This window comes from Lycium barbarum, chromosome 11 (assembly GCF_019175385.1).
Source record: "Lycium barbarum isolate Lr01 chromosome 11, ASM1917538v2, whole genome shotgun sequence".
Lineage (NCBI taxonomy): Eukaryota > Viridiplantae > Streptophyta > Magnoliopsida > Solanales > Solanaceae > Lycium > Lycium barbarum.
This window is the reverse complement of record NC_083347.1, coordinates 62836148-62851401: the sequence shown is the minus strand read 5'-3', so window position 1 is coordinate 62851401 and position 15254 is coordinate 62836148. Positions and strand designations below refer to the sequence as shown.

The following is a 15254-nucleotide window of genomic DNA, read 5'->3' as shown; positions in this document are numbered from 1 at the left end:
TTCACTGCCCAGCTTGACCCTTCCGCCTTAAAATGTCCATATCTCCTTGTACCGACGTCGCCTGGGAGCCCACGACCTACCGTTGGAAAGCTATTTCAATTATCTACAACTTTTATCTCTGGGCATTTTCCCAAATTCTAAACTTATAATGCCGGTTTTGCCCCTCCAAGTCAGGTCATCCGAAAACGTTTTCTTAAAAATATTCGTTTGGAGGGCTTCCACTTTGATTTGGCCCCAGGGCCATTCACGGGTTGTGTTTAACTTTACATATACGATTCATATAACTTTTCACATGTCCCAAAACAAATATTGATGTGTGGGCCCCACCTCAGCTTACAAATAATTCGACGTTCGAAAATGCAGGATATAACATTCTCCCCCCCTTTAGAACATTCGTCCTCGAATGTTCGATTGACCTTAGGGGGCCTCGTGACACTTCGGGGAGGTTCCTTCCTTTCTTTCAAAATTCCTTTCAACGTTACGATTGCTATCAACATCTTTCACCTCTTGTCACACTTCTCGGTTCCTTACAACGTTATCATAATTTCACGTTACATCAAACAGGTTCATAACTAGAGCCAGACGCACAAAAGCATATCGGACAGATTCATAGTCGAAGCCAGATGTACGGAAGTATGTCGGACAAACATGAGATCGGAGTCATACGTACAAAGAGGTATCAGCCAGATTCGAAATCAGAATCAGACGTACAAAAATGTATCAGACAGAGTCGTAATCAGAATTAGACATACGGAGATGTATCCGACAGACGCGTGATCAAAATCAGACGTACAGAGATGTATCAGACAGATTCATATCCAGAATTAGACACACAGAGGTGTGTCAGACAGATTCGTAATCAGAGTCAATCGTATAGGGGTGTGTCAAACAGAAACGTATTCAAAATCAGATGTACAAAGATTTATCAGACGGGAACATAATCGAGTTCAGAAGTGCATAGGCGTAATAGGCAGAGCCTTATCAGAATCGGGGGTGCAGAAGTATAACAGATAGGATCTGAATTAGAATCAGATCACTCCTATTAAGGCTCCAGTGTTTTATGAAAATTTCCCTTATTTGTAAACTTGTTCGCCAAGTTATCATACAAATCGTCTTACGTGTCGCTTATCGACCTTTTCAAAGATTCCGCTTATTCACACTTCTTATCTTTCATCTTTCCTACTATCCATACTCATTTTCTTTTTCAGACATCGTCATACCAGACCGAGTTATAATGGAATAGGGTTTTTTCTATCCTTTGATGACATTCGAATCCCCGTCTCCGCGTCGTTTCATGTATTCGGTTTAGTAAAACCTTTCGTCTATCACAACATTAGTTGCCGGGACTCGGCTCTTGATCCATATGGGCACCAAACGAAAATTATACACACACACATACACACATACAGATATATTTACTAGTATCTTACTGGCGAACGTCTCTGACTGTTATTCAAATCCGCTCAATTTCCCGAGCGGTGTTGCACCTTTTCTTTTTGCCCATTTAGTCCGCCTCGTTCTGCGCGACTCCTGTAAGGGCACTAATTACTCCACACATTCTCTTTTCCTTTAGATTACCCCAAATTTTCATTTATATCTATCATACTTACACTTGTGCAAAATTTTGCATTACTTCCCAGGGGGGTCACCCATCCCAGAATTGCTCTGGCTTGAGCACGCTTAACCCCGAAACTTTCATGCATTTTGACGCGTTAGGGCTGATATATTTTCGTCAATTGCCCTGCAGGACCTTTGTCACATAATTTTAGGGCAAATCGGGGTCTTAGCAAATTTTCGGAAAATTTTTGTAGCGGGTCCCACCCCCGGCTAAGTTGCACAATTACCATATTGCCTTTCTGAATCTCCGATATTCACTTTCATACACATATACATACAATTACAGACAGGCCACAGATTTAAGTCTTCGTCCCACGAATTCCGTCTCCAAATAGTCGGTGAAATCTGATAAAATATCACCATAAGGTGCTCTCCAACCACCGACAGAAGAAAACTAAATTCCGACAAGTATCGCGGAACCTGTTTGTACTTACTTTATATATATTTACTTCCATATCTCTGGAAAAACATTTGGGCAGAGGTTCCTCTGTATTTCTTACTATCCGAAACCTGTACACAAGAAATACCAACCATGCCTCACAGGGCCAACACATATACGCATATATATATATACATCATATCATGTCGTCTCGTAGCCACACGGGGCTAACAATTACAGATAAAATTATACAGATGTCGAGGCTTACCTCACATGCCCAACTCGAACAACATCGCAGGCTCCTTCCTGTTCACTTTTCTGTTCAATCTTCAACTTTATATTTCTACCACACATCAAACAACTTCTCCGACACACAGCTTTCATATTATTGCTTACCTGAGTACTGTGCGGCCTCCAATATCATCAGCCATTGCCTTCTGTCGATGCCGTCCTTTGGCTGAAATTAAAAGTTAGTCGAAAGGAATTCATATCCTACAGCTGGCTCTATCGCATGATCTAAGATTCAAAGAAGGGTAACATCCTAGATGCCCTGTAGCTTCCTGTTTATAGATGTGGTGCACAACACATCGATAAACAAGACTCTACTAGACACGGCCTGTAGACATTCCGAGGACTAACCGCTCTGATACCACTTCTGTCACGACCCAACCCCGTGGGCCGCGACTGGCACCCTAGCTGGGTACCCGTACATACCTACCTGACCGAATTTCGTATCGTACAGATTTTTTTTTTCAAACGGATATTACAGAAGTAGGCCGATACAGATACGGCACGCGCGCAAACATATATATATACCTGAACATGCAGACATTTACAGATAAGCCGATAAGGCTAACATACAGACGAAACCCGTAACCCACACATCTATCTACAGGCCTCTACAGACATACAGAATCATATGACGGGACAGGGCCCCGCCGTACCCAGAACCTCCATACATACAGAACATATGGAAAACAGAAGATATATATACCAAAGTACATGCTCCGAATCAAAAGGAGCTCTTCAAGATAGCAGAACCTGTGCCCTAGACTGGCGGCGTGTCACCGAGTGCACCTGTACCTGCGGGCATGTAACGCAGCCCCCGAAGAACCGGGGGTCAGTACAAAAATGTACCGAGTATGTAAAGCAGAAATATATCAAACATAATCATGATCTGGACCGGAAGCGCATAAATATACTAGACTGGCTCATAAGCCGGACAGACAGAGTCATAGTCCCAACAGACGGACATAATCATGGTCCAGACAGACAGAATCAGAATCCATACGGACATACAGAATCGGAATCCATACGGACATACAGAATCAGAATCCATACGGACATACAGACATAGTCGTAGTTCAGACGGACAGACAGAAGTATACCTGACAGAATTATGCATGCAGAGTAGTGCAGAGTCATACTGAATCATACAGAATCATACAGAGGCATGTGCTTATATACATACTGATGGCACATGCATACAGACATACAGATCCCGGCCCTGTCTGGGGGCGCGGTAAACAGAACCCGGCCCTCTTAGTACGGGATGCGGTAGACAGACAGAATCAGATCAGATCATATGCCATCCTGGCCGCCATCCCCATACACAGATCATAGTATCATACAGACATACAGATACCGGCCCGTACGCCGAGGGACGCGGTGAACAATGCAGAGAAATATGCACGATAACAGAACCTGGCCCGGGACGCAGTGAAGGAATGCATTGAGACAGCCACGAACAGATCCATGGGAAACCACATACATACAGACTCACATACAGACTCAATCAGACTAAAGGGTGCCAAACGGCGAGCCAAAATCAGAGTATACGGATAGTATGCATAGTACGCGCCTATATCCTACTTGGGAAGGCACGACAGATTATTATCAGAATCGGATTCTCAGATGTTCAGAAGTTATTTTATAAGAATTTCATAAAAATAGTTGTATCATAATCAAAATAATAGTTCAGATGGTTTCTGAGAAAATCGGACAAAACGGAAGTATTTAAAGTATTACAAAAGATATCGGGCCTTGCGGGCCCGCCTCGGACCAACTCGAGGCAACATATGTAAATTATCGCTAATAGACCTTATGAGGTCATCCATAATCGTTTGGAAGTGTTCCGACTCCGTTTAGGGGAGTTTTGTACAAAAATTCACTTTAAAGGCAATTTGTAAGAAAATAGCTTCAATTGAATTGAAGGAATTGGAGCGGTTTTCCGTCTCGAATTCCGGGGAACGGAGTCGTACTTAAGGCTCGCGGCCGAGCCTATCACATCCAGAACATGCTTAGGAACAAAGGAAAATGCTTCACATACCTCGATAGCGCCTTACGCTCGCTTGGCGTCGATCCCAATCTCGTCCAAAATCTAGAAATGGTCAAGTTTACCATTTGTTAGTTTCAAACTTTTCAATAATCCAACTTAACACATGTTTGCCTACCGAAATTTCGGCAGCATTTCCTCTGTATATAAGACATCCCCGAGACTTAGCTCGACTCAATTCACTACACAACAACCCAGAACAACAGTAAAAACAACAACAGACATTAAAACACACACTATGGCATCACTAGCCATCGTTTCGGCATAACGACACATCTTTCGTTTCAAACTTACATTTCCAAACCAAACTTGTTATTTTGATATTCATCACCCACCAAATTCATTACAACATACATCGGAAGCATCCATACCATTTTCACCCAATATTCATAAGGTATGCGAACATTCTAACTTTCCATTAAGCCACTACTTTTCCAATTTTTCCTAACCTTCAACATACAAGTTCATTATACATTTCCATCTTCCAAATTCATCCACAATAATCATAATTTTCCTCTTGATACTTTCATTTCCATTTTTACATAAACCATAACAAAGTTGTATGTTTTCCTACAACAACTTAATAACCATTAAGTTCCTTCACTCTCCTCACATAATCCATGATTAAAACAACCAAAATATTAATTCAAATCAGTCCATCAATTTCAATTAAAACAGCCCCTCACCCATAAATTTCAACAAAACAACAAACGAGTTTATAATGCTGTTTTCTCCGTTCTAATTCGTTAAAACTCTAAATAAACACTTTAATAACATAAAAGGAATTTTATAAATACCTTCTCAGAAGATCCACCACGAAAATTTCATCCCCCAAGACCAATATTTATCTCAAATTGAAGGCAACGCAACATACAACGTTTTTCTCTTCATGAGCTTCGGGATTCGGAGCTCGGATTTTGATCAAAATGACCTTCTTAGCCTTGAAGTTTTCTCTCTCTCTCTCTCTAATGGAATTTTCTGGATCTTTTCTGATCTAAAATGTGGAGGAGGAGGCTGAAAACTCCCTTAAATAATAAGGAAATGGGCCTGACCCGGATTGGAATCGGGTTGGGCCCATTTCACTGCCCAGCTTGACCCTTCCGCCTTAAAATGTCCATATCTCCTTGTACCGACGTCGCCTGGGAGCCCACGACCTAACGTAGGAAAGTTATTTCAATTATCTACAACTTTTATCTCTGGGCATTTTCCCAAATTCTAAACTTATAATGCCGTTTTTGCCCCTCCAAGTCAGGTCATCCGAAAACGTTTTCTTAAAAATATTCGTTTGGAGGGCTTCCACTTTGATTTGGCCCCAGGGCCCTTCACGGGTTGTGTTTAACTTTACATATACGATTCATATAACTTTTCACATGTCCCAAAAAAAATATTGATGTGTGGGCCCCACCTCAGCTTACAAATAATTCGACGTTCGAAAATGCAGGATATAACAAACATATACCACTTGGTATACAGAATTACACTTGGTTATACATGTTCATTTATACAAAAGTGTGTATCATGTATATCTGTAGTATATCAGAGTATATTGGGCGTATTCGTGCTAATTGGGCCACTCTTTCTGTTTATCTTTGTTCCTGCTAGGGTTGCTTTGTCTTGTTATCGGGTTTGTTGTTTACCTTTTCTCATTTCCTTCACATCTAAAGTATATGGGCTTGTGGTATCTATATCACACTTTGCACATATATTTGAATGTATGTGTGTATACTAAAATTGCCCAAATGTGCTTGCGTGACATATTCATGATAAATTCATTGTTTAATTAGTTACTAAGTGTAGATATCTTCTAAACCCCACTTTCCTACTTTTGCATGAACTATACCAATGCAAGCCCGATTAGGCCAGTTCCTTTTTCCTACCGATTCTGTTGGGCCTGAGGCCTAATAATTGCATTATATCAATTTTTTGCGTGGAGTGCCCTTCTTTTGGGCTGGTCTTTATATTTCGCCCCTCATTTATGTCTTCTTTTAATTTTGCCCTTGCCGCCTGTTTAATGAAAGTTTTTTGACAAAATTACCCTTACCCCATTAAAATCCTTTTTATTTCGTCATTTGCTCTTTTCTTTTCTTTTTTTGCTTCTTCTTTCCTCCTCTGTTTTGTGTTTGTCTCATCTGTTCTAAAACTTAGGTACGAATTTGGATCTTTTGCTCGTTTCAATATTTGTTTTTATGTTAAATTGTTATTTGTTGAATTTATATCCTTGTCTTCATCGTTTTTTTTATTTAAAATTATAGTGTTTTGTTATAGTGTCTGTATGATTTTTTGAACTTTAGTTTCATTCCCCATGTATATATTTTGGTTTTTTGAATGTCGTAATATGTTTTAGTTGATTTTGATATGCGTTTTGATTTTCTCTTTGTTGAATCGTTGATGTTTTGCCTGTGAACAGCTGTTTTATGGTGTTGCTGCTGTTTTTATTTAATAATCTGGTTTTTGTGAAGAATGTGTTTATCTGAGGCACATATGTCGGGTCCGGCAGAGTTCTTGGTTTTTGAAACTGAAGTTATGCCAGTTCCGGCATAAAGTTATGCTTGTTCCGGCATAACTTCATGAATTAAGTTAATTTACGTGTGCTTGGTTTTTTAGTGTTGTCTTGTTAATAATTTTGGTTTTTATGCAATCATATGTGTTTTTGGTGTTTCGTTAATAATGTTTTGTTTTGGTTATGAAAAATGAAAGTTTGCCTCTCACGGCATACTTTGTAATTTTGTAAACTGAAGTTATGCCGGTTCCGGCATAAAGTAATGCTTGTTCTGGCATAACTTCATGAATTAAGTTAATTTATGTGTGCTTGGTTTTTTGGTGTTGTCTTGTTAATAATTTTGGTTTTTATGCAATCTTATGTGTTTTTGGTGTTGTTTTGTTAATAATGTTTTTGTTTTGCTTATGAAAATGAAAGTTGCCTCTAACAGCATACTTTAGTCTTTTGTAAAGTGAACTTCTGCCTCCTCCAGCATACTTTTCTAGTTCGTAACACTTGCGTAAATTTTTGTTTTGCTCATGAAAATAAAAGTTTGCCACTAACAGCATACTTTGTTCTTTTGTAACGTGAACTTCTGCCCCCTCTGGCAGACTTGTCTAATTCTTAACACTTGTGTACTTTTTTATTTTGCTTATGAAAATGAAAGTTGCCTCTAACAGCATACTTTGCTCTTTTGTAAAGTAAACTTCTGCCTCATCCGGCATACTTTTCTAGTTCTTAACACTTGTATACTTGATGTTTTGCTTATGAAAATGAAAGTTTGCCTCTAACAGCATAATTTGCTCTTTTGTAAAGTGAACTTCTGCCTCCTCCGGTAGACTTTTCTAATTCTTAACACTTGTGTACTTTTTTATTTTGCTTATGAAAATGAAAGTTACCTCTAACAGCATACTTTGTTCTTTTGTAAAGTAAACTTCTGCCTCCTCCGGCATACTTTTCTAGTTCTTAACACTTGCGTAAATTTTTGTTTTGCTCATGAAAATAAAAGTTTCCTCTAATAGCATACTTTGTTCTTTTGTAAAGTAAACTTCTGCCTCCTCCGGCATACTTTTCTAGTTCTTAACAGTAGCGTAAATTTTTGTTTTGCTCATGAAAATAAAAGTTGCCTCTAACAGCATACTTTGTTCTTTTGTAAAGTAAACTTCTCTGCCTCCTCCGGCATACTTTTCTAGTTCTTAACACTTGTATACTTGATGTTTTGCTTATGAAAATGAAAGTTTGACTCTAGCGACATACTTTGTTCTTTTGCAAGGTGAACTTCTGCCTCCTCCAGCATACTTGTTCAGAACTTTGCCTGATTATTTTTTGTCAATTGAAGTTACTATAATTTCAAGTCTAAGTCATTGAGCATTGTATACTAATCAAATGGAACGTATAAACTAATTAAAATCATAACAAAGCAATAAATTTGATGAATTCTATGTTGTTGAGTAAAATTATGATTCGCAATGTGGAATCTCAGCTGAATATCAGTTGTTCAGTTCATAGAAGATGATTTGTTGTTATTTTCAAATATTAACAAATCTAAACTTAATAAAGCATCAAATTGAGTTGAATTACGTTCAATTGAAACGCTATATATTATGTATTTATCTTTTCCGATATTGTAGCAGCAAAATCAATGGAGATTTCTCCGGTGAAATGTTGGAACGATTGAAAGGTTTGTTGTTGGAATGATGGATAGGTTTAATTGGATGTTTGGGGTTCGTTACAGACTTTCAGGTTTTTATATGTGATGGGTAGGGGTAGTAACGTCTTTTCTTATTATTTTTTAGCTTAGAAGGGCAAATATTAAAGACCACGCATTACGGGGGCAAATATTAAAGACCAACGCATTTGAAGGGCATTCGCGCGAATTGCCGGCATTATATCAAGTCAGCCACATCATGAGAAGGCCCAACCTTGGGTAAAAATTGTGCAATTTCTGCTGGTGTGCTTATTAAACCCAGCAGCCCATTTCCTCTTTTTTTTTCTTCTATATATACATACATGTCCTTATACTTGTAAGAAAGTATTTGAATATTATTGAAACCCGGGGGAACCTAGTTGAGAACGATGGTAGTGTCGTTAGAATGAATATGAGACCTTTTTCAAAGAGACTTAAATCCGAATTTTGACATAATTAAAAACGGATGTTTCTTCTCAAGAACAATTAGAAGGGATGAATACTTTTCTTAAAATGATTCAAGATATTTTAAAGGATGAAAATTGATTTCAATATCAAAGTTACATTTGCTAAATATGAAAGTTGCTTTTTGAGTATACGAAGACTTTGGATTTGCATTAAAAAAACAAATGGACCTAAAACAACCCTTCTTGGTATTACATTGTTCATTTTTTTGCGCGGATTGCCCTTCTTTTGGGGTGGTCTTTAAATTTTGCCCCTCATATTTGTGGTCTTTAAATTATGCCCCTCATATTGCTGGTCTTTAATTTTTTCCCTTCGCATTGCAACACTGAGCGTTCACGCAGAAATCATGAGGTTCTGAGTTCGAACCCCCACTCAAGCATAAATTAAAAAAGAAAACCGCAAGGCAAAGTTTGGGTCGCGTGTATGCCGGACTCGGGATAAACTTATGAAGGAATTACCAAAGTTATGCCGGACCCAGCATACTCATGCCTTATGGGCAGACTTGGCATAAGTATGCCGGGTCCGGCATAACTTTGGTAATTCCTTCATAAGTTTATGCCGGGTCCGGCATAACTTTGAGATCTCATGTCAACTTTTTACAGATTTTTAGTGACATCAAAATGCTCTATTAAAATTCAAGTGGTTTTTGTGTCAATGTGGCCTAAAGACTTTCTTTGCTACATTTCCTGTATTGGATGTATTATAACTGCTCTTGTTAATATATTATGGGGTAGTGTTAGAAAAGAGTAGATGTCGTGATTTTGTTCCATTATATCTAAGCCTAGTTTTTCATGAGTATTAACACTATGATAATTATTGACAACATTTGCATGACTATGAGTGGAAGAGGCCACGCACAAAGTTTTTACCATGAAGCCTTTTAGTTCTGTAATAATATTGGAAGGAGGACACTGAAATTCTTCCTAGGTACTCTCATCCGGTGGGGGCATACTTTTAATGGGCAAAATTTTATGCCGGATCAGGCATAAACTTGTGAAGGAATTACCAAAGTTATGCCGGACCCGGCATACTTATGCCAAGTCTGCCCATAAGGCATAAGTATGCCGAGACCGGCATAAGTTTGGTAATTCCTTAACAAGTTTATGCCGTTGGGGGCATACTTTTAATGGGCAAACTTTTATGCCTGATTCGGCATAAACTTATGAAGGAATTATCAAAGTTATGCCGAACCCGGCATACTTATGCCAAGTCTGCCCATAAGGCATAAGTATGCCGGGTCCAGCATAACTTTGGTAATTCCTTCACAAGTGTATGCCGGTGGGGGCATAGCGAATTTAAACTCTGCCTTGCGATTTTTTTTAAAAATTTTGACTGTGTGGGGGTTCGAACCTGGAACTCATGGGGTTTAGCCGAAGGGCAAAACTTAAAGATTTTAAATATGAAGGACAAAATTTAAAGACCACCCCAAAAGAAGTGCGAATTGCCCTACATTGTTTGGGGCCTCGGCCCAACAAAGGAAGAATAGAACCGTTTTGGATTTTGAACCCACAAAAAATGGATTTCTTTTTTTGGGTAATATATATCTTTTAAAACCAAAGATCCTGTAGATTTCAAAGGGAAAGAAAAACTAAAGTCTTGTCTTTGTTTTACCAAATCATTGCTTCTAAAGTAAACAAAATACACCAAGTCTTTGTTTGAATTAATTCATAAGATGTAAGTGACTTACTACTTTGGACCAAATTGAAGTAGAACTCTACTCAAAGGCGAATTTGAGTGTGCATTGGTCAAGAAAGTAAGTGCAAATTACTTGGCTCTCTTGGAATAAAATTAAAACCTTCCTTTACTTAAAATCAAAACAATTTTACAAAGTTTTTTCAAAACATACCATGAGTAGACAAGAAAAGGTAAGACTTTACTCAATATCTCTTATTTTATACATATCCTTTTTAAACGCATTTTAAGCAAATATATACTTTTAGCCACAATTTTAAAACTTACAGGAACAACCGCATTTTGATTCCTTTCGAGGTGCTTAATGTCACACCCTTTTTTTTCCGCAAAAAAATATAAATTAAATTTAAAATTAAGTTTAAATTTATTTAAAAGGGATTTTCCACTTAAATAGACGTTTTGAAAAGGGATTATTTTATTTATTCAGAGTCGTCACTTGGAATTGAGTTTTGGTGTTTCAAGTCACCTTATGAATCCCTAATCAAAAGGAAATGACTCTTTATTTTTTGGGTCTGCGAAAACAACAGTCCGGGTAAGGAATTCTGTTGACAGGAGGGAAGGTGTTAAGCACCACCCGAGTCCTGTGGTTCAAGCACGATCACTTTATCAACTTATATCTAGCTTAAATTAATTTTCTAGATACATTATGCTTATGAGCTTAAAAGTACTTATTTCCTGCCTTCTTTGATATGCTTTAAACTTGTTCAAAACTGTATCATTTTTATTAATATGTGGTGTACTGGTGGCAGCGCTTTCCAGCCTTACCACGATTTTTGATTTTTATCTCGCGCCTTTAGCTGCCTTTATGGATTGTTCCCACTTCCCGTGCCTAGATAAAAATCTGACGTACTTAAAGTCTATCCGTCCCAATTAATCCAGCTTTGAATATGGTAAGTAAATTTTATTTAAAACGATTCATCGGTAGCAGCGCTTTCCGAATTTATCGTTGAAAATTACTTAAATTAATTAATTCACTTCTAAATTCTTTTGATTGGGTCGTAACCCAACAAACTCTCTTTTGAACTTTTGACAACGGGTCTTGAAGTCATTCGCAACTCATGTCGCTCCCTTACAATTGTTTTTTATCACTCCTTTCTTTTATTTGATAACGAGGTTTGAAATAATTCGCAACTCATCTCACACTAAAAGAAAAGTTAATTAGTCAGGCCTTTGAAAATAATATAAGTTGACGGAAATTTAACACGGACCATACATACGACGAGCCATGTATCCGAATAGAGTAAAATTGAGCCAAACTTTGAAAGAATAATTAAATATTAAACCTCCGTCGAGCAATTTCATAGAAGGAAAGTGACAGGATTTAAATAACATAAAGCCATTCACATTATTCTAATTGATGAGAAGCATTTAACAATTCTATAAATTATTATACTTAAAAAGGCTTAAAAAAAACATCTAAACTAGAAATCAAACACAGATTCATTCTCTTATGGCCTTCACATGCTGAAACATTTAAGCACCAAATCATTTAATTCAAATAAAACTGTACCAAACCCAATTCTTTTAATCTCATCGATCTAACTAACGAAACTGTTCATGCGATCAATACAATTTTCCCGGACAGTTCTACATTGTTTAAAACAATGGCCTAACTCCCGATCAAAACCATTAAATTCTCCGAAACTTTTACTCATATTCTACTAATAAATTATGATCTCTTTCTTAACAAGATAATAAACCAAATCAGAATAACAAGCTAATGACCAACAAACCATGCAAAGGCAAACCTTATTCACGAGTAAGAAATTAACGAGAATATCCGAGCATCAACCAAAAAAAAAAAGATTCATATAAAATATTAAAATAGAAAATAGTAGCGGGAACGAACCTTCAAATTCTTTTTGATTAACAACGAAACCGACGTACAAATTATAGATTTTCCAAAGCTAGCAAAAGCTAACTTTCGGGTCCACGAACTCAAAACCTCGAACTCCAATTAAACCTTTTAGAATCTCCAAAATTTCTTTTAGGTATTTTTCCTCTCTATGGTTTGTGCTCACTGTTTTGCTCTATTTTAACTTTTTTTTTTCGTGTGTTTCTGTCGTGTGTAGGTGTGTGTATTTATATTGTATATTGTGTGCTGGTTGTGTAACGTGAGGGAGTAGGAGTTTAGGGGATAACTTTGGCTGAGAAATTTTTGGTCGAAGGGGTTACAAGGATTAGCATGGGGGAAGAAGACGTAAGGGAGGAGAATTAGACTTGGTGTAGGTTTCTTAGATTTTGTGTATGTGTGTGTGTGTACGTGTGGTGGCGGTAATGGGAAAAGGGGGGTGTTTACAGATTACTATTTTTAGGTTAGTAGTAGTTTTTTTTTTCCAGTTGTTTGGATCTTTTTTTTTTTGTTTTATTAAAGTTAAATAAAGATAAAAATATGAGGATAAGAATATTAGCTAATTATATCTAGACAAATGAAATATAGAAAAAAAAAAATAGCTAGTCCATAATAAAATATAACTAAGAAAATACTAAAATCACTAGCTTATTTATTAAATCCTAAATTAAAGAAGACATATTTTTTAAGTTTCATTTTCTTTTAAAAAATAAAGAGGCAAAACTTATCCTAAAATGAGGCTATATTTTTGTAGCTTTCGAGCTTTAAATGTAAGGCTTACTAAAAATGAAATAAAAAATTAAAATATTTAACTAAACCTAAAAGAAATATTTGAACGCTAAAAATAGTGTAAAAACTTATGTTCGGTTAAAAATTAGGTGTTCACAGAATGTCCCTCTTTGCTTGGAAACATGAAGAGTTTTCAGGCAAAGAAGTGAACACTATGACTAATTGTTGACCTGACCATTATTTGAAAGACCAAAAGAAATAAAAGAAAAGGATGTGACTGAGTCCTTATTTTGTGCAGCGTACATATCCCGGGTTAAAAGGGAATCAGGTCACGTGTAGTTCAAGTGGGTAGAAGGATGGAATGATGAGTTGGAGGATCGAGTGAGGTCCCTTCGAGGTTCCGGTCCGTGGCTCCTGTTATTACATAAAAAAAAAAACTAAAAAAAAACTAAAAAAACAAAAAAAACTGAACAATACAATAAAAGAGGAAATGAAATACAAGATCCTATCTAATCTACTTGTCTTGAGTCTTCCTTTAGACCTTCACTTTGATCTTAAGTTATCACCTCACCTTTTTTCGGTGGGTACCTTGATCTCGAAGTTTGATTTTGAAGTTAGAATTTGAGTCATGAACTTGCAGTTTGGGATGAGTTGTTGATGCTCTACCTTATGTAGTTCATAGAATATTCTTGGATGCTTGTTTCTTGAGTAGAAGCTGAGAAGATGTATCTTGAGACGTTGGGCCGCTTTGTGTTTCAAAGCTGACTCTAGCTGTCTCGAGATTGAACATTCTTCTTTTCTCCGATCAGAGATGGAACTCCATTTGTCATCAAATCTGTGTTTTGTAGGGAACCTGCAAGCCATTAAAGACGAACAAAACAAACAAAAGTTTTCTGCCCCAGTTTGCACTAGGAAAATTATGTGAGTTATCAGTAAAAACTAGAAACTAACTACTAAAAGAAAATAATGATTGAATATAAGAAAATCACAAAAATAAAATAAAATGCAACCAGAGAATATTGTACCCTGTGAAGGCAAGAAAAGAAGTAGGGATTTTGTTTCTTATAATGTCGCCAGGGACTGTTGTACCCTGTGAAAGCATGAAAAAAGTAGGAATTTTTGTTGCTTAAAACGCAACTAGAGATTGTTGTACTCTGTGAAGTCATGAAATAAGATTTAGGGTTTTTGTTCCCTAAAATGCAACCAGGGATTGTTGTACCCTGTGAAGTCATGAAATAAGAAATAGGGGTTTTTGTACCCTAAAATGCAACCAAGGATTGCTGTATCCTACGAAGGCATGAAAAAAAAGTAGGGATTTTTATTCCTTAAAACGCAACCAGGGATTGTTATACCCTATGAAGTCATGAAATAAGATTTAGGGATTTTGTTTCCTAAAACGCAATCAGGGATTGTTGTACCCTGTGAAGTCGTGAAAAAAGAAGTCGAGGTTTTTGTTCCCTAAAATGCAAGCAGGGATTGTTGTTGTTACGCCCCAGAAAATTTCATATTACTAAGGCTGCAGACGGCTTAATGTGAGCTCAAGGAGGAGCAAATATTACAAGTATAAAGGATGAAATTCTACTGTATTAGTGTTATATCCCGCATTTTAGTACAATCGGATAATTCAAGGTAATTGCGGGGAGCTGACAAACAAGGTCTTACTTTTGTTTTGTTAAGCATATGAGTTGCTTATAAAGAATTTAGAAGCGGAAATATTAAGAAAGGTCAAGGGCATAAAAGGAATTTCCCAATATGACTCGTGGAAATTTGGAGGAAGACGAAGGACAAATTCGGAATTTGAAAAATAATTTTTCATGAATTCTAGAACTAAAAAAAAAAAAGAGTGGGCTTGGTCTTGGGCCATGTTTGGCCGTCCAACCCCTCTTGATGGGCCAAGCCTATGTGGGATTAAAATCCATAAGGTTAAAAGAAGACCAAGTCTTCTTCTTATCCCATAATTCTCTAGAGTTTTCAAGAAACTAGGAGCAAAGAAAAGAAGGAGAAAACCTTGAAGGCCAT

The 15254-nt window shown here is 37.1% G+C and overlaps 1 long non-coding RNA gene across 1 annotated transcript; it reads right to left on the bottom strand.

Moving 5' to 3' along the window:
- Window positions 1-1289: 1289 nt before the first annotated feature.
- Window positions 1290-13354, bottom strand: LOC132618167 (uncharacterized). Its single transcript, XR_009574009.1, has 3 exons — window positions 12504-13354; window positions 4326-4376; window positions 1290-3079 (listed from the first exon to the last, which is right to left on the bottom strand). It is a non-coding gene; the product is annotated as an uncharacterized LOC132618167 (long non-coding RNA).
- Between the last annotated feature and the right edge of the window lie 1900 nt (window positions 13355-15254).